The 20574-nt window shown below is 40.5% G+C and overlaps 1 long non-coding RNA gene across 1 annotated transcript in view; it reads left to right on the top strand.

The window, feature by feature from the left end:
• The first annotated feature begins 19486 nt into the window (after positions 1-19486).
• Positions 19487-20574, top strand: part of LOC141374682 (uncharacterized) — a 29897-nt gene continuing 28809 nt past the window's right edge. The window contains exon 1 of the long non-coding RNA XR_012381765.1: positions 19487-19578. This is a non-coding gene — a long non-coding RNA (uncharacterized lncRNA). The remainder of the gene's footprint in view (positions 19579-20574) is intronic.

Raw genomic sequence — 20574 nt, 5'->3', positions numbered from 1 at the left:
CCTAGGACCCTGGGATCATGACCTGAGCCAAAGGCAGATGCTTCACTGATTGAGCCACCCAGGCACCCAGAATGTACATTCTTAATTTGAATGTGTTTTATGTTTTTATGTTTTCTATTTGAATGTTTTTTTGGATATTTATAAATTAAGGATGGGCATTAGGGATGGGCATTTTTCTTCTGTCTCTTTCACTGCTGTATCTCCAGCATCTAGAACACTGTCTGATCCATTTTATGTACTCAAAAAATAATTAATAATCATTAAATGAATATATGTTAGGTGTGGTTGATATCTTAGTTTGGGTTCTTCCCAAACCAGGAGACAAGGACTTGGGTACAGGTAGGTAGTTTATTTGGGAGCTAAGTCCAAGAAGCAGGAGGGAGGGAGTAGGTAGAGTGAAATAGGAAAGTAAGGACAATCTAAGAATGAATTATCTAAAGTACACCTGTAAGTAACACAGGCCCAGTTCCTCTGGTACCCAATAAGAAACATATAGACATTTACATTTACCTGCTGGCTCCCATCACACATTGAGATCTGCACTGAGGGCACTGATTTATCTGAACTATAAATAGACTTCTGCAAGGTTGTAAGATCTCAAGGCAAAAGAAAAGAAAAAGAAAGAAAGAAAGAAAGAAAGAAAGAGAAAGAAAGAAAGAAAGAAAGAAAGAAAGAAAGAAAGAAAGAAAGAAAGAAAGAAAGAAAGAAGAGAAAGAAAGAAAAAAGAAGGGAAGGGAGAAAGAGAGAGAAGGGAAGGAGGGAGGGAAGGAAGGGAAGGAAGGGAAGGAGGGAAGGAGGGAAGGAGGGAAGGAAGGAAGGAAGGAAGGAAGGAAGGAAGGAAAAGAGAAAGAGAAAGAAAGAAAACCGAATCTCTTGAGCTTGAGGCAAGTCAGTCTTCATGAGGTGAGACTTAGTTCCCAGGAACTAGTCATCAGAGCAGAGGTTAGAATCAGAGGTGGACCAAGAGGTGGACTTGAGGTACCAGGTGTCTGCCACAGTTGATGAAGAGTATGATGAAGTCATATTGGAAAGGTAAGGCAGGTTGGCCTTTATTATATAGCAAAAGGAATGAGAAACAAACTCATGCTAGTCCCATTTAGAGAAAGCCAAGGAGAGAAAAACCAAAGTAAGTGGGAATAATAATGCTTTCTTTTACAACCAAATGGTTTTAACTACAACTTTGGGCATAGAGATCATACTTTAATGTCATCATTGTTCCCCATAGTTGTTTCCCCTATGTAACTTCCCTAAAGTAATTGACTTTAGCCCCTAACAGTGATATCCCACCCCGCTCAATGAACTTGCATTGTCCAACCAAAGGCTACTCATCTGAAAGAATAATTTCCCTCTCTTTTTAGAACCATTTTTTTTGTCCAACTATTTCCCAAACAGGCTAAACTTTGTTGATCTCTCTTGCTAAAGTGTTAAAAATCTCCGAACCTTTCTCTTTTAATTCATAATGTTCTTTTGGAGCCCTCTCATGCCCTTTTGAATAAAGGCTTATATTAATCATTCTCTGGTTGATCTTCCTCCAAAGAGTTTGGTGTAGTCAATTGGCTCAGGCTGAACTTATGCACAGGCTTGGTCATTCAGATAAGAATAGAGGGTATCAAAGACTCTTTGATGTCTCCCCTCCCTGGAGTTCCATGGCTGGTAAAATAAGTAAGTCCCATTCCTGATGAACAAGCACTCGGCTTCCTTTGCATTGAAGTGCTATGTAAGCTGTTATTTTAATTTTTTATTGTCTTTGGTATGGTCCTCTTTTTTTTATTTTATTATGTTATGTTAATCACTATACATTACATCATTAGTTTTTGATGTAGTGTTCCATGATTCATTGTTTGCGTATAACACCCAGTGCTCAATTCAGTATGTGCCCTCTTTAATACCTATCACCAGGCTAACCCATCCCCCTACCCCTCTCCCCTCTAGAACTCTCAGTTTGTTTCTCAGAGTCCATAGTCTCTCATGGTCCATCTCCATGGAATCTCTGATTCCCCCCCCTTCATTTTTCCCTTCCTGCTATCTTCTTTTTTTTTTTTAAACATATAATGTATTATTTGTTTCAGAGGTACAGGTCTGTGATTCAACAGTCTTACACAGTTCACAGTGCTCACCATAGCACACACCCTCCCCAATGTCTATCACCCAGCCACCCCATCCCTCCCACCCCCACCACTCCAGCAACCCTCAGTTTGTTTCCTGAGATTAAGAATTCCTCGTATCAGTGAGATCATATGATGCATGTCTTTCTCTGTTTGACTTATTTTGCTCAGCATGATACCCTCCAGTTCCATCCACGTTCTTGCAAATGGCAAGATTTCATTCTTTTTGATGGCTGCATAATATTCCATTGTATTATTTTGTTTTTGTTTTGTTTGTTTTTGTTTTAGTTTTTTTTTTTGTTTTTGGTATAGTCTTCTTGACTTGATTTATCTCACTGTAAAGTAAGCAGCCATCTTGCAGATTGATGGTATTAGGGACTGGGGTTGTAGGAAAGTGAAGAGACACACAGACGCACATATCTATTTGTATTTACTTGGGGAAATCAATAATAAATAAATAAACACAAACAGACACACAGACACACAGACACACACACACAGTTTGCCCTAGTGGTTTACAAAGTACCCTCTTATTTCTTAGAATTATTTAACTGTAACTTTAGAAACATCCAAATCACTCAGAACTCTGTTCTCAAATATGTGGATGATCTGTTATGTTCTCCACATTAAAAGTCTAACAGAATTGATCTCCTCTATTTGCTGACAGTGGTAGCATATGAGGGACACAATCTCTAAGGATTATATTCCATTTTGTCAAGCCCGAATACATTATTAGGCCATGACGTAATGCAAAATGGAAAGACTCTTTCCTCTCAATGACTGTAAGGTATTTGTGACTTTCCTGGGCCAATTATCAGCAGAAAACTTAAATAATTATTTGGTGTTACATGATAATTAGGAATTTGATTTGTAACATTTCCAAATTGGCTTCCCTTCTGTATAATTCAGTGAAGGATGATATACAAGATGAGTCCTTGTGCTGAAAAACACCTTTGAAACTATCTGCTGTAACACAAAAGACTCCTTTGGAGGCCTGCTAGCCTTGGTCTCACTAATTATCATTAACCTTTCTATTTGTACATTAAAGATCGAGATAAACCTTGGGGGTTTGACACAACAGTACAATGGACATCAGCGATCCATGTCACTTATTATTATCTATGTACCAGGAAACAAAGCCTGGTGCAGTGGCAGCAACCACAAATTTAACCGAAGCCTCTGCTGACTTAGGAGATACACTTAGCCACATGATCCCTCATGTTTCAGACCTTACTCTTGACTGAAAATACCCAGAATTTTTCTGCTTCCAGAATGATATCTTATTAGAGCCATCCCAAATCCATATATATTTCTCTCCATCATTGCAACACTCAACCCAACCACCCTCCTTCTATTCTCAAAGGAGATATAGTTTCATGACTGCCAAGCTCTTGCTCAGGAGTTTTTCTTGCCTTGCCTGACCTCCTTGAAACCCATTTAGAAAACAAAGACTCATAACTGTTTGTAAATGATCCTATTTAAGAACTCAAAAAGAAGGTTATAAAACTGGATATGCAGTCATAACCCATTCAAACTTGCTTGTATCCAATCCTTTCCCAGAAGATGATTCTGTACAAGTTGATGAACTTGTAGACCTTACTAGGGTCTGCCAGTTAACTAAAGACAAGAGGGTTTCTGTCTATATAGATAGTAGATATGCCTTGGGGGTAATTAATGATTTAGATATGATTTAGAAGCAACATGGCTTCTTAAATTCCCGTGTGTGATTATGGATATGCTTATGCCAATGTCTGTCTATCTATGTAGAGGGTTAAAGCTTCAATGCCGAAAGTAAAATAGTGTATCCATAAACAATATCAGATGGGGCTTCCTTCAATGACCAAGGACTTTCATAGCCCATGGACTGCAAAGTAAACTGCTGGCTGCACTGTCTCTGCTTGCTTTATATACTGAGAGGTTGAGGTATAAGAGAGGGGGCTGCATTATAATTAAAATCCTCTAATAATTGAAGTCTGCCCAATGAAAGAGGAGTTAGATTTATTCTGGAGCCTACAGAAGGCAGATCAGAAAGAGCTTATTGAAATTACCATGGAATGGAATTTGATTGATATAAAGAAAAAGCAAATAATTAACACTGATCAAACTTGAACACACTGTGATGGCAAGGGCCAACATTTCTGGGAACATTTCACCAGAAATTATATGTTCACCCCTAGAGAATGTTATAGAAGGGCATTCCTGCAAGTAACAGACATAGAACCAAATGTTCATAGCGTCCCTTCCAACTCTGAGACTGTAGGTTTCTACAAGGATCTAACCTAGGGACTCAACATGACTCTGTAAGTAGAAAATCTGGTTCTCGGCTCATGTGCATCTATTCTCATCTCTGCAGTTCAGTAATTTCAGATTAGTATCATGGGAATATTTATCAGATGGAACTCAGTAAATACCACAAATCTGAGCTTTTCTGTTTCAAAGAGTAGGTTTATCAGAATAACATTGGTTATCAGGGCAGGTGTAGTCTTATGGAAATCAATCTTCAAGTTGAAGATTGTCTGATAAAATGGCTGAGAGAGTGGTGATGTTTCTTTCTCCCCCAACTTGACAAAAGAAAAACACATCTCACACTATTCTAACTCTTACCAAGAACCATTGCCCCAGGGAGTAGAAACCTCTAGGGCACTAAACAAAGACACATTTTGAAACACTGTTATTGGTGTGGAGAAAGTGAATGACTAATAATTTAGAAATCCATCCTTTTATAAGATAGTTTCTAATAAACTTTGTTTTCAATAAAATTAAGGGACAGTTCAACCTGATCTATCAATAAATAGAGCATTAATAATTATTGTTAATGATAAATCTCTGTGATTTTTTGTATGTAACTCAGAAAGAGGGCAAAGAATTGAGTGGCATTGTTATAACAAATCTTAAATATGGCTTGTCATTATTAACATTTTAAAGACAAAGAGAGAGAAATAGAATGTTGAATCCTGCTTCATTCAAACAATGTTATTTGTTTAAAAATATTTTTCAGAATTTACAATATATTTGTTGTTTTGATTAATGTACAAAATAATAGTTTTAATGATATCTCACACACACACAAAAGTTAATGCTTACAACCTTATGCTCACAGGCAATAAAAAGTTACATATCCATTTATATGTAATACTTTTGATGCAGAAAAGCATAATAGGGTTTTCTATAAAACAGTTTCAGGCTTAAAATACATTACATTAGGATAAAATTCTGGTGGGAAGTGGAATGAAATTTAAATTCAAGGAGAAAAGGAACTGATGTAAAATTTTCAACTGTTAAAGAACTTATTCTTGTGTGTATGTGTGTGTTTTACACTGAGGATAGTGAATATCACATTGCTAAAGTAGTAAGAGTCCTCTGGATACATTTAAGATAACAGGGTAACAATTTTATTTTAAACTGTTAATACCGACCACACATGGGAAATGATATCCTTGTCAGTTTGGTGAGTGAGATGGTGGATGGGCATGTCTGCCCCGCTTCTGTAATAAATCACACAGCGCAGGGGACCATGATGAAAGCCATCCCTACCAACTTAGCAACACTTCTATGTGTTTGTACCTCACTTGGTGCAAAGGAGCCTCTCAGTAAGTCCTGGCTTGATGGATCAGTCTAGCTAAGGACCTCAGAGAGATGGAGTCCTTAGTTCAAAACACAATTGGAATACTCAGTGGCTGCAGCCAAAAATGTTGTCAGCCAGCCACGGGGTTCTTGTCTTCTTCCCTCTCTGCTGCAGCCTGGCAGGAAAAAGGCTTGAATGACACAGGAAGCAACAATTCAGATAATGCAGTATGAGAAAGCCTCAGAATTTTTCTGAATCCTGAACCTACGAGAATGAGATTCAACGCAGGGACTGGTATATTTGGTGTAGCTGGGGCTACTTAAGTGGCACTGGTATTTCTTCTGGAGAACTCGGAATGAGAGACCTGGATTTTCCAAGGCAAACCTTAGAAAACATATGGTGGGTTCAAGGTGTGGGGATGAGGGAAATCTCTTTGACTTGTTTCTCTTAATTTCCACTCTTATCCTAACTTCTCTCTGTAAAAAATAAAAAGAAAGGGTCATTTGCAGAAAAGAAGAGGAGCATTCTTGGTTTAATTTCTGTCTTCTTTCTGTTAGAAACTAGAATTTTGGTTTGCTTATCCTGGCCTTAATGTTTAGAGCAAGTTCCCACGAGGAGAAGACTGTGATTGTACAGGGCAGCCTGCAACCAGATGGGGAGTCTAATTCTGGGGGTTCGGTATCCATAAGTCTATGTGGCTACCTATCTGAGCCATGTCCTGCAATGCAGATTCATTGGCAATACAGCTGAGAGTTTGCTTTCCAACTATCTGCTTTTGTCACCTCTGACAGGGAAAGGGGGTCCCTAAAACCTCCAAATAAGGGTTCACCTATGGAATTAAAGTAAGAGGTAAACGTGGCTGGTCCAAAGATCATTTTTATCAGGACCTGGAAAGGATGCAGTTATCATCAAGATTTCCATACAAGAGAGGTCAATAAGATTAGAATGGGGAGAAAGAATGGAAAAATTTTGAAATGCTAAGCAGTGGAAGGCTTTCCCCCCACCTGTCTCTTTGTTTATCCACATGTTCCCCATCTCTGCAGGCCGGCAGTGTGGCATATGTTTTAAAACCTGACCTGACCTATCATGAGTCTTCCACTGTGAAATGGGACAAGATGACTGAGATCACAGGGTTGTTGGAACATAGTGGGGATTCCTCTCATCTGTTTATATACAAATACATGGCTTTAAGGACATAAATACAAATTACTGCTGATTGAGAAAACCTGGCCCATTGGCAACTGACTTTTTGAATTCACTGTTGTTCATCTCCCAGACTGGTAGGTTTGTGCCTCTAGTGATGTGGTCCAAAGCATGCATGTCTATCATCCTCTTTGAAATGTGTCCACCACTGTGGATACAGGAACTCTTATGAGCACACACCCCAGAGGATAAGTTCTAGCAGAACTTTAGACAGCTTTAGATCAGGAACTCTTTAGAGGCAGAAGCCATGACCTGATAAACGTGATACTTAGTGTCAGGAATCAGAACTCATGTGAGGGACTTCAGATTACTCCTGGTAGATTTGGATTGTTCATTTTTCATTTGTTCATTCACTCATTCACTCAACAAGTATTTACTGAGTGCCCACCATGCACCATGTGCTTATTATAAATTGTGGAAATAGTCATAAATTTCTCCCATCTTTGTATCTGCTTTCCCATCCTATAGCCCCTTTGCAATGTGACTTTGAAGCTTCTTCCATGAAAAGAAAAGAGAGTATTTCTCCACTCCTTTAATCTGGGCTTGGGTATTAGGCTTGATTTGGCCAATGGGGATATTAGCATGCAATGATGCAATCAGGGCCTTGAAAAGTGCTTGACCATTGGAGTTTACCCTCCCTGGTTGCTCTTGGGAACTCTTTGACCATCACCCTATGAATGAGTCCAGGCTTATCTGCCAGATGAAGAGCACACAGCTATCTCCATTCCTCTTGCTGACAATGAGCCAACCCCCAGATCTATGAGTGGACAAGTGACCATATGCTAACAGCAAACGCATAAATGAATCCAGTGGACACCATGATGAGCAGAGAAAAACTGTCTCATCAAAGTCGCTTCCAAATTGTTGTCCCACAGAATCATAAGTAAATAAATACATGGTTTGTTGTTTTAGGTCACTAAGTTTCAGAGATGGTTTGTTACACAGCAAGAGCTAACTGACCCAGTGCTGGAAATTCAACAGTAAATAAAGCAGAAAATGTCCTTGCTTTCATAAAATAACCTTTCCCTTGGGGGGGGGGGATGATAGATGATAGATAGATAGATAGATAGATAGATAGATAGATAGATAGAGAGTGGGAGGGAGGGAGGGAGGGAGGGAAGGAAGGAAGGAAGGAAGGAAGGAAGGAAGGAAGGAAGGAAGGAAGGAAGGAAATATCAGATATGGTAAGACAGAGAATTGAAATGGGGCAACGTAACAGCAAATGTCTGGAGAACTGCTTAAGATTGAGTAGTCAGGAAGGCATTTCTGAAAAAGTGATATTTAAGCTGAGATCTAAATGGCACAAAGGAGCAAGTCAAGACTCGAGGTAAGATATTTCTAGTCTGGTTTCTTTGAACAATCATGTTAGACAGAGACCTGATTTCCGGCATATATTGGGATGGTTTCTAGGTGAGTATAAGGCAATGGCTTTCAAGACAACTTCCTGGGACATTTTAGAATTTTCAAATCTGAAAATGCATGGTATCTTCGGTCTGCTGGGACAGAAGGGTCAGAGATGAGCAGAGAGGACACAATTCTCTTAGATGTGAGTGAATATCTTGCAAGAGAAGTCCCCAAAATCTTTGTGAAAAGTTTGTGCACTTGTTACTGGGACCTGGGGAATTTTCAAACTGACAAGTTTTTCCTGGCTGTAAAAGAAACTCCAAATATATACAGGAGGGGGGCCAAAGCATGTCATGAAAAGACAGCAAGATGGATGATGTGGACACTGCACAAGGTTCCTTTGCTCAGCATATGTGTTTTGAGAACTAAATTGAAACAGTTTCTTTCCTATAGCTCCAACATGCAGGATTTCAACCAAGTGCCCATTAATTCTCAGTCTGCCTCGTAACAGTGGCCCAGGCTATGAAGATGATACCCACCCTGTGTCCATGGACCTAAGGGGAAAGGTTAAAAGGAAAAATATGCAAGGAGAAATAGGGGTGCAGTGGAAAGAGTGTTGGGGTGCCTACCATATAGCTCCACACCAAGAAAGCAGATCAGGAAGCTTGTTCTAAAGAACAAGAATAATATTTATCAAAACGAATGACACCGACCTTCAGGTAGAATCCCAAATTGTAGCCTAGTTAATATATAGAACCCTCTGTGTGCCACTGATAAAAGAGAATCATGGAATAATGGTGGGAAATACTGAAAAAGCAAATACATGTATACATACAAATGCACAAATGAATTTTTTAGCAAGTCGATCAGTCTCTTCAGACATCTGTTGTATAGGACAAAATTAGAGTAAAATTTGCCATAATATAAAGGAAGGAGGAAAAGAAGGAAGAAAACGGAAACACAGAGAAGGAAGAGAAAGGGAAGGGAAGGGTAAGAAGCTACCAAGTTCAAGTTAAATGAGTATGCATGCGTGTTTTAAGGTTGGAGTGAAAAATAAAGACAGCAAACCATCAAGTTCTATTGGAGACAGACTGCTGTTCCAGGCTGGAAGACTTTTTGGATAATAACATCCAAAAGTTTTAGTAGTAAGCCCTTGCTTCTCCAGCAAGGGAAGGGTGGGCATGTGGGACGGTTGCCCTTTGATGCTGATGTCACCTTTACTTGACTGCAATTCCTGCTCATTCTTAAATGCCTAGAAAGGTCAGCCTTGAGAAGAAAACAAAATCAGCACTTTACCCCCATCAATTGTTTTAGGTTATTTTCACCTAAATTTGTTTAAAGTTAAAGTTGCATTAATTTGAAAGGCTTGGCACTGATGTGAACTTTAACATTCCTAGTTGTTAACTAGAGAGCCCTGCCAAAGTCAAACTTTTTTTCAAAGCAAAAGTCAAAGCGGTCAGTGTAAGAATATAGACAGACTAGGCACATAGTCTAGTCTTACTGAGAAATCTTTAAAATTGTTTCATGGTTTTGGCTGAGATGTACTGTCATGTGGAATTTGTGCAGTTAAAAACCTGAAAAGGGACAAAAAAACAAAAAAACAAAAAACAACAACAACAAAAACCACCATTCCTTCCTGCAGTTGGTTTTGAAGGATGTCAGGAAAGACCAGGGAGCGATGTCAGCTCTTACCACCATCAGTACAGAGAAGTGAAGGAAGCTCATCAAGGTCAGCAGCAGCTGAGTGGTGAGGAGGACACTGCACCAAGGCTTCCTGCCTTGAGTGTAAGCTCTTTCCAGTAGGCCCCTGCCCCCACCATGAGGAGGAAAGCTCTCTATATCCATGGCCTCAAGAAGAAGGCACTACCATGTGAATATCTAAGGACAAATTTCTTTTAAGGGTGATGGTTGCCTGTGGTCATGACAATGCTTTTCCAAGTTGAAAAAATGATGTCACCACAAGAAACAGCTCTTGTTTTCTTACCATTTGGAAGTCATGCTTGCTTAGGACTGATTTTTTAATGACCACATTAGCCTCTTATAACCATGATCATCAGACTCATTCTGCCCATGGAGTGGAGGCTCTGGCCAGCTGGGTGCCCTGAGTGAATACCAAGGACCCCAGGCCCACTGTGCAGTGTGGGGCCGTCTCCATGCAGACAGCATTAGCATGGACTAATGATCCTTCCCTGATACCCATCCACTGCCACATCCTCCTCCCTTCTCTTCTGTGGGAGACATGCAAATAACAACAGGCTATACTGAGATGGAGTGGAATTAGCAGGAGAGACTCAGCTTCCCTAAAAAGATGACAGTTCTACCAAGCCGCCCATCATACCAGCTTCAAAAGGTGCTGAGAAAGTCCCCTTTCCCCCAGTGATACAGGGGCTTGCACAGAGTGGGAGCTCAGTTATTATCTGTTGACTGAAGAGCTGGCTGGGAGGACTAAGAGCTTACAAACTAGGTAACTTCCCAGAGGGTCATGGAAAGGGGCTGGTTTGATGGATTCTGCAGGCAGGAATGAGGCACTGGCCCTGCATGCAAGTGGGTGTTATGTCCAGAGCAATGTACCGTGTATTTACTTCAATAAGACTCATTTGTTCAACAGTAAAATGGGAATACTGATATAACTACTTCACATGGGAATTTGGGGGGAGTAAGGGTTTAATGAGACAATGGATATGAAAATATCTTGCATATTTTCAGCACTCAGTGAGTGTTATTTCCAATTAATCAATGGCACATTGAGGCTCAGAACTGTGAATTAAGTTCCCCAGGATCACACAGCTAGCAAGAGGCACAGTCAAAATGGAATCCAGTTCTTCTGAATCCAGCACCCTTTCCACTAAAGCTCATTCCTTCTACCCCTCCAAGAACAGAAAGTATCAGAAATCTCCTGGGTACTTGTTTCTTTTGTAACCAGACACAGGGATATAGCTATTTCAAGATTAGGAGATAAAATACCTAAATGCTCTGAGATGGGAGGTTTGAGAAGAGGTAGAGCGGGGGTGGTGATGAGCCCAAGTTCTAGAGCTTGACTGGGTGGACACATGGGCCCTACCACTTCCAGCTCCGTGTGACATTCAGCAAATCACTTAATGTCTCTAAATCTCATTGTCCTTGAGGCTTTTTCTGTAAAATGGGGATGATGATAATAGTATTTACCTTATCATTGTAAAGATTAAAATATAAGATCTGTATGAAACACTTAGCATAGCACCTAGTTCACAGCAATAAGTCAGTAAATGCTATCTGTCATTACAGTCAAGGCTATGATTTCCAGCATATTCCAGCTGTGGGATGGGGCTGGTGATCGAATTCAGCTGATTACAGCAAGGTCTGGGATCAACCCAACTTTGCCTCTCATCCCTCCACTCAAGGCACACACACTATTATTTTTGTTTTTATCAAACTTGCAGAGCCAGTATCGGGGGATCCAATAACCAGGCCAGTGGGAAAGGGGTCATGAGTGAGGGTGGGACCATGATAGGCAGTCACCTGGAACTACGGCCAGGAACACATACTCACGCATGCATGTGCGTGCGCACACACGCACACACGCACACACGCACACACACACACACACACAGGAGTCTGGGCTGAAGAAGGCAAGGAACGTCTGAAATCAAAAAGTATGTATGGGAGCTAAGGCCAAGGTGGGGGAAAGACTCCACATATTTTTCTAGCTATCACCCTACTCCCTTCTGCCCATTAGAGCCAAACTTTTCAAAATTGTTGTCTACATTTGCTGTCTTTATTTCCTTATCTCCCAGCCACTCCTCCATCCACTTCAATCTGACCCCATCTGATACCAGTGCATCTCAGGCAATCTCCTTGTTTATAGTTTTAATTATGTTCTCTCTACCAATGACTCAAATTTATCTTTCTGATTCAGAGTTCTCTCCTAAACTGAAGACCTATATATCTGACTGACCACCTAATGCCTTTATTTCAAACTCAAAGTTGCTCCAATTTAAAAAAGGGTCTGAAACTGAACATGATTTTCTTACCCAAACCTGGCCTTCTTTTGATGTTCTCCGTAACACTGAAAGGTACTATAATTCATCCAGTTGTGCAAAGCCGAAATTCAGGGTCATTCTTCACTCTTCCACATCAATCTATCAACAATTCCTACGGAATTTATATTCCAATATCTTTCTAATCTAAACATTTATCTCTACCTCCAATGTCAATATTCAGTCTAAGTCTTTTTGCCTGAACATCTTTAATAGCCTTTTTTGAAATTTACTTTTTTTTAAATTTTTTATTTAAATTTAATTTAGTTAACATATAGTGTATCATTAGTTTCAGGGGTAGAATCTATTAATGGCCTTTTATTGATTTCCCTTAATCCCCTCTTGCCCTCCTTCTAATTCATTCTCCCCTTCTCTGAGACCAGAGTACTCTCTCCAGACCATCACTCTGATTACATGAGCCACTCAGCTCCTCCCCCCAACACTCAACACTTCAGTGGCTTCCCATGCTTCTAGGATAAAGTCATACACATGACCCAGAAGACTCTGCATGATCTTGCCCAACTCTGCGGTCTCATACTCTATCACCTTTCTTTGTAGTCTCTGCATTCTGGCCTCAAAGGTATTCTGTGCTGTTCTCTTTCCTGGAATGCTCTGTCCTCCCTCTACCTTCCCCCAGTTTACATCTGTTCATTCTTCAGGTTTTGCGGAAGTCTTTTCCAACTCTCTCAGGCAAGGTCAAGTGTGCCTGCTAAATGTTCTCATATGCCATTACATACATCTTCTTTAGTGTACTTAGCCAGTTTAAGTTTTCAGATATTTGTATGATTTATTAACTGGGTCTGCCTTTCTTCCAGATAATGGGAGCATATTTGTTCTGCTTATGATCTTCTCTCCAGTTCCCATCCCAGGGTTTGCACATCGTAGAGGTTTAATAAATACTGTTGAATGAAGGGAAAATGAGGTAGGATGATGAGAAGCTCCATGACTGTTAGAGAACCAGAGCTGAGAGAACCAAAGCTCCCTTTTGGGGTGTTGGCAGTATGGTACCAGACATCTCCATGTTCAAGGGTATAAAGTTGGGGAAAATTATAGTCGTTTCTAGGAAGAAGTGGATCAAACTGATAGCACCATCTTTGTTCCCAGCGGCCAAAACATCCCTACATGACACAAGCCAGGAAGCATGGCTGAGCATCTGAAGGGGTTAAAAAAAGAAAATTTGGAAGGGAATGCACGCAGATAGACGAAGCACAGGGGGAAGGCAAGAAAACACCAGAATGCATCTTGAGACATTCTCTTCCCAAAAGCCTTTTCCATACTGATTGAGTCTTCTCCCTGCAGCTTCTCTCTGACCTCACCCTTGTCAGTTTGAGTTTCTCCAGGGTTAGTTCCCTACAGTATCTGAGTCACTGTATTTTCATTTTGGTTTGATTTGGTTTTTGTCTTTGATACAAATGTCCTCCTTTTTCTTAAAAATACAAAAGATATCAGAAAATGGTCAAGGAGTTCTTTTGTTCTTTTCTTTCCTGGAGGGACAGACAAGAAACAACAATTGTCTTGTGGAACACAAGTTATGGGATTTGCCGCTAGATTTGCCTCTTGGGGAGGGAGGTATATCGACTGAAGGAGCAAATATTTGCCAAGAACTGGAAGAAACTCATACAGAAAAGCCAGAAAGTGTGGTGGTTCTGAGACACACAGCCTGGGTCTCATCCCAACCCTCACCTCCAGCCCTTTACTTGTTATGTGACCTTGGGCAGGTAAGTGAACTGCTTTGTGGCTCCAATTCATCTTTGTAAATGGAGCTGATACTGTTCTTATTGTATAGCATTGTGAGGATGAAGTGAGATTATGCATAAGACAATAAATGTTAGTTTTTAATCTTGTACAACATTATATTATAACATGCATTTGGGGAAGGTGTTATTCCTTAATGGGGCAGAATGTAATTTTAATATCTTTGAGGGAGATCAAATATTGGCAGTTACTGAATTCATCCTTTGGTGACTTTATGGTTTTCGGGGACAAGCTGGGAAGATCAATATCCATCTCTATGGGGTGTGTGAAGCCATACTTCTTTAATCAAGAATATTTTTTACAATGCCAAAAAGGATAGGTGGCAGTATCATTGGGATATAGATGATGTCATAGGATAAACATGGCAGCCCTTCCTGCAGAATCAACTTTAGTTCATGGTATGTAATTTGAAACACTTTAAATAAAATGCATAGATTCGAGAATTAAATGTGAAATTCTCATTTTTAAAAAAAGACAAAGGCTTCAAGGAAATTTCAAGGTAACTGGGGAGAACTTAGAGTTATGTTTCCAGACCTCCAAAGATAGAGTCTCATTCTTCTTTACTATTGAGGATATTTGGTGGAAAATTTTAGTTGGATCTACTTAAAAAATAGAAAGAGGATCATTAGGAATAAGAAAACTATCATCTGAGAAAGGAATTCAAGATGTTCAATTCTTTCAAAAATTGCTTTTCTCTTTGTGTTTTCATTTGGAGTCTTCCAAAGGAATTGAGAAAGAACAAGAGAAAAAAGTAAAGAAAAAAAATCAATTGCTTTAAATGATCCAACTAACTAGGGCTCAGTGCGTCTGGGCAACTTTACAGAAAATATTTAAAAAATGGGTTTCTGGCCCAAGAACGACTTAAACAAATCCAACAAATGCAAATGAGGAGCACAAGTTCTCTTCTGCTCTGTAGTACTTAGATTCAAGAAATGTGAAGAATCCAAGACAGTGGTTCTCTTATAGGTGAGACACACCAAAGACAGTGCAGGGAACGAACACAGAACAGGGACTGAAGACCCAGTTTTACATTTTAACCTCAAGGACAATGGGATGGAGGCAATTTGTTTAACTTCTTTTGGCTGCGTCATCTGTAAATTGAGAGGTTACACTCACTGTCTCTGAATCTCAGGGTTAGAAAGAACCTCAGGGGTCATTTAACCCAATCTTTCCTTGATGTGATGCTTGAATAGTTTCAGAGATGAGAAGACATCTGCTATCTCTAAATGTCATCACTGGATGAAGAGCTCAGAGCTTGGAGTCAGAAGACTTGATAGTCCAAGCTCTATTAAGAAATTGACCATATATCTAGGTATAGACTCCCTCACTTGGCTGAATTTCATGCTCCTATTCCACAAAGCAAGGAAGATGAATTAAATAATTTCTGATATGGCATTTATGAAATTTCAGTGACATCAAATCCCTAATATGCAAAGATTATTCCTTTTTTTCTCCACTCTGCTCAGGACTATGTAAGAGAATACAACTACTGTGTCACTCTGCCACCCACCTTAACTGGGGGACTAGCCAAGAGGTGCTTGTCTGGGAATAAAGAGGTGAAGCCTAAATCTTGCAAGAAAGGAGTGGGAAGAGAGGACCAAGTAAGAGGAAAAAAGACAGAATAGACTCTCTGCTAGCTGGAAGAGTAGTAAGTTAGGACAGGAGGATGAAGCCAACTCTGTCTAGATTGGGAAAGAAGAAGTAGAGAGGGGCTAGGAATGGTGCATCTAGGAGTATGCCAAGGGTGAAGGTCCCTGTATAGAGTGGGGAGGAAGATTGAGAGATAATAAATCAGAATGTATAATCAACTCTCTTCCTCAATATTGTGGACCCAGATACCCTGCACAGCTTTTCTCCCATATATCATTTGGGCTAAAATCCATAACTTCAGATTCCCTGAATATTTTATGGTGACACATCATGAAGATCACTGACACCAGGAATGTGACCTTGAAGGATCCTCCGTGCTTTGATCACTGTCCCTCAAACATAGAGTCTTGGGGGGAACCTCCAAGGTAGTCTGGTTCTCACTCCAATTTCCACTTACTATTCCTGTGATGGCTGATTTTATGTATTAACTTTATTAGGCCACAAGATACCAGATATTTGGTTAAACATTATTTCTGAGTGTGTCTGTGAGGGTGTTTCTGGGTGAGATTAGCATTTGAATCAGTGCCCTGAGTAAAGTATCTTGTCCTCTCCAGGGTTGGTGGGTATCATCCTATCCAGTGAGGGCCTAAATAGAACAAAAAGGTGGAGAAAAAATGGATATGCTCTCTCTGCCTGCCTGCTGAGTTGGACTTTCTCCTGCCCTCAGACTGGTGTTTACACCATCAGGTCCGCTGATTCTCAGGTCTTCTGACGCAGCCTGGAACTAGACCATCAGGAAACCTGATTGTCTAGTCTCCAGCTGGCAGATGGTGGTTTGTGGAATTTCTTAGACTCCATAATCACATAAGTCAATCAAATCATTTTTATAAAATGATTTATCGTAAGGATGTATATATCCACCCTCCCTCTCAGATTATATAATACATGTGATATAACATTACATATAATATATCCTATTGGTTCTGCTTCTTGGGAGGACCCTGACTAATAAAGTTCTCTTCATCCTTGGGCTTCTCTGAACATTCATCTCCCTCAAACCCACAGAAAGGAAGCTAAAGTTGCACAAAGAGATAAAGGGCTCTTGCTTTGGGCTCTGACTGTAGAGTGGCTGCTCCAGCAATCAGGTGCTGCTGTTAGGACTAAAAGTCAATTAGAGTCAGATTGGGAGGAAAGAGTGGTCAGGAACCAAAGCTCTCTTGGGAAAACTAGCCTTACAATCAATATTCAATGCAGTGGAGACCAAATTACCCATGGGTGCAATCTGTCTAAATGTCATCAGTATCCTAAAACTGGTAAGGATTTGGCAGTATCAGTACAGATCAAGCTGGATTTTCCCATGATATTGTAGAATGGCTGCATTAATTGCTATGATTAATAGCCTTCATGTTTCATGCCTTTGGAAATGCCCTCATACACTGACTCTCAGTTTGGCCACGTCACTTGCTTTGACTGACGAAACTGTAGCAAACAAAGCAAAGCAGAAATTTGTGGAAGCACTTACACAGTTTTTGCTTTCACCTTTGATTCTCCACAGTTTCTATAAGGACGTGCCTGAGCCAGCCAGCTGGAGGGACACATGGAGAGAGGCCCCAGTCACCACAGCCATCTACAATGAGGCTATCTAAGATCCACCATAGCCAATCAAGCCCAGACATGTGAGGGAGCCTCGCTGAGACCAGAAGGGCAGTCTAACTCAGCATAAACTAAATTGCTATCCAATGAACTCACCTTCTCTTCCCACAGTTGATTTCCTCACACATAACCAATAGATGATTATTTTTTAAGCCACCGAGTATTAAAATGTACTATTATAGTAATAGATAATCAACATAGGACTATTTATTTTATTCGATATGTGAGAAATAAAACTGATTCTTCAATTAGGCCAAATCTGAAATAAGATGCTTTAGAAAACACCACCAGCATTCAGCATTAAAAAGGTACTTCCTGCCTCCCTCCTTCATGCCTTTTTTTAAAAGATTTTTTTAATGTATTTTAGGGAGAAAGGAGGGGGCAAGAGGCAGAGGGAGAGGAAGAGAGATAATCTCAAGCAGGCTCCCCATTGAGCATGGAGGTCAATGCGGGGCTTGATCTCAAGACCCTGAGATGACCTGAGCCAAAATCAAGAATCGGATGCTCAACAGTCTGAGACCCCCTCCCCCCACCCCCGGTGTCCCCCTCATGCTTTTGAAGTCAAACTTTGAATCCCTTGCCATGGACTTAATGTTCATATGTTGAAGCCCTAATTCTCAATGTGATGATATTTGGAGGTAATTAAGTTTAGAGGAGGTCATAAGGGTGGAGTCCCCACAATGGGATTAGTGCCCTTATGGGAGGAGAAGGAAACCAGAACTCTCTCTCCACCATGTTGAGGATACAGCAAGGAGGTGGCCCTCTGCAAACCAGGAAGAGAGTCCTCACCAATCACTATGCTGCCTGTACCGTGATCTTAGACTTCATAGACTCTGGAACTGTGAAAAATATTTATTGTCCAAGCCACCCAGTCAATGATATTTTGCTGTGCCAGCCCAAAGTGACTAAGACACCCCTTATGCATTTGTTCTGTCCTTCACAAAATATAAAAAACCACACTGAAAGGTCAGTAACAGGGCAGTGAGGGTGTTTCTTGCTTGCCTAGTATCTTATCTCAAGATCCTTAGGTGGCCAGACTGTCAGACTGTCAGTCAAATTATATAAACTTCTGGAGTATGTCAAAGTGAGCCTTTAGCTCTCAACATTAAATAATAACAATAATCTCTCCAAATAGATGGTCTTTCCTGTCAGCACAAAACCTAGCCTAAGCTAGAAACAAGGAGTGCCAAAAAAAAAAAAAAATACATTTCTACAGAAAAATTAAGCTATAATCAGCTGTCCCAAGACTGATTTCAGATATTCTTTCTTCTTTTATCTACCCCTTTTACATGGTAGGTCATTGGCATCTCATAAGTCAGCTCCTCACTAGTCCTAGAAATAGAGGAGATGGCTGGAAAAGACCCCACGGCTCTCCTGCTAAAGACAACCTCTGGGTCCTCTGTCCTTCAGCATAGACTTCAAAGATATATTTTTATATTTCCCTTTGGTAGTTGCCCAACATGCTCTGAGTTTCCTGGCCTTGGATGGCCAAGGACATTTGACATGAAAATCTGTCTTCTACCTCCCTGCATGGGACTTCCTGGCTGCTCAGCTTCTTGCCTCCTCCAGCTCCATCCACCTTGGCCATCTGTCTTTCAAGCTGTGGGTGGACTTGGCCAGGTAGACAGGCACACCCAGTTCTCTAGCCACAGAGTTTCCTGTAGAGGGAAATCCTGAGTGAGGCAGAGCCCTGAATTTGAACTCTTTCAGAGGAAGGTGCAACTATCTCATTGTTCTACATCCATCAGTCAGAGATTTGGTCACTGTAAATGTCTTTCAAGTTGGGCACAAGTTCAGTATGGGTCCAGCAGCTGGGCTGATGAAGTGCTGAGCTGCTGAGTTTCTCCCAAACATCCCTTATCAAGGTCAGAATTAAATACAAGTTAGGGGGAAGACCTGATTTACAAAGAAGAGAAATCAAGAACAGGTTATTAGGGAGGCAAAGGGGTCATCACACAGGACAAAGTCCAAAAGGAAGGGATTGCTCAAAAGTGTCAAATGCTACAGGAATGAAGAAAGACTCCCAGATGAGCAAAGGGAAGCACTAGGCAAGGGCATAGCTCCCAGGGTTTGGTTTATTCTCTTGGCATTAGTCTCAGAGTTTGGGATGAGTCCAACTTCAACAGAAGTTAGAGAGGTTCCACATTACTTTTTGGCTGAGCTGTCATTGGTTATTTCCCAGATAAAGAAACTCTTGTTAACTGCTTAAGTGGAAGGACAAGACATTCAAATTTCTCTCTTCCAAGCAGCCTTTTCTTTTTAACAGGTCCTGTATGGAAACTGACACCCTAAACCAAAAGAACCCATATAAAGGGTGGTGGAGGGAGTCCCATCCCTTAGAAGACTGGTATGTGAACTTTTTCTTTTGTTCCAACTTAAGATTAATTGTGTGGCCCCAGGCAAGACATGTTCCTGCTCTTGGATCAACTTTCCCAACTGTAACATAAAAAGATTGCACCTTTTTACTGTCCTTTCCTTCGCTGGTGGTCAGTGGTTCTTATTCTTTCCTGATTCAAATCTAATTACTCTTGTAGAAGGGATTTTGCAGGGGGCCACGCATAGACAGTTGAATGCTATTCTCTCTCTGTCACAGTTCTGTCTACACTCAAAGAGTGCAGTCCTACCAGGTCAATCCTAGGAGGCCAACTGGTTCCTGTGTTAAAAATGTTCTGACTTCAGTGTGACTTCCGCACCAGTAACAAGGAAAGAATACTGAAGCGGGAGGGTGCTAGCTGCTTGCCAAGCAAACAAAAGAGGTTGTATTTTATTTTATCTGGCAAGGTTCAGTAACAGAAAATGCTAAGTGGGGGTTCCAAATGAAAACTGCCTCCTTCATTTATGTGAATTTATAACTGTCTATATCAGCAAAGAAAATTACTGAATAGGATTATTTATCTGCTAACTTGTTAATGACATGAAACACGCAGGTCTTTAACCATTTACCTTGAAAGGCACACTTAGTCAAAAAGCAGCTATTTATCCTGGGGAAACATTGGCGATGATTCTTATAATGGTGATTTGATGTGATAAAACTATTGTCTGGGGGTAGCTAGCAGGCAAGAAGCCATTCAGCAGAGTTACAAAACTAATCTTTACTGGATTTGTCATAAACAAAGGATGAGATGTTCATGCAAGAAGTCATGATCCATCCTGGGCTATAAGCCACTGTTACCCCCTCCCAGCCTGCTGAGGAAATTCAATACATTTAAACTAGTCGGCGAACAGACCAGAGTCTCTGAAATTGATTAAATCGAAGATTTGTTTATTATGCTCCCTGTGACTTAGACAGGACCTCATAGAGGAAGGAAAAGAAGAAAAAGCTAAAACAAAAACAAAAACAAAA

The sequence above is a fragment of the Callorhinus ursinus genome, unplaced genomic scaffold (assembly GCF_003265705.2).
Source record: "Callorhinus ursinus isolate GAN/ISIS: 27379988/994484 unplaced genomic scaffold, GSC_fseal_2.0 scaffold20, whole genome shotgun sequence".
Lineage (NCBI taxonomy): Eukaryota > Metazoa > Chordata > Mammalia > Carnivora > Otariidae > Callorhinus > Callorhinus ursinus.
The sequence above is the reverse complement of the archived record's forward strand: the minus strand, read 5'-3'. Positions and strand labels throughout refer to the sequence as shown.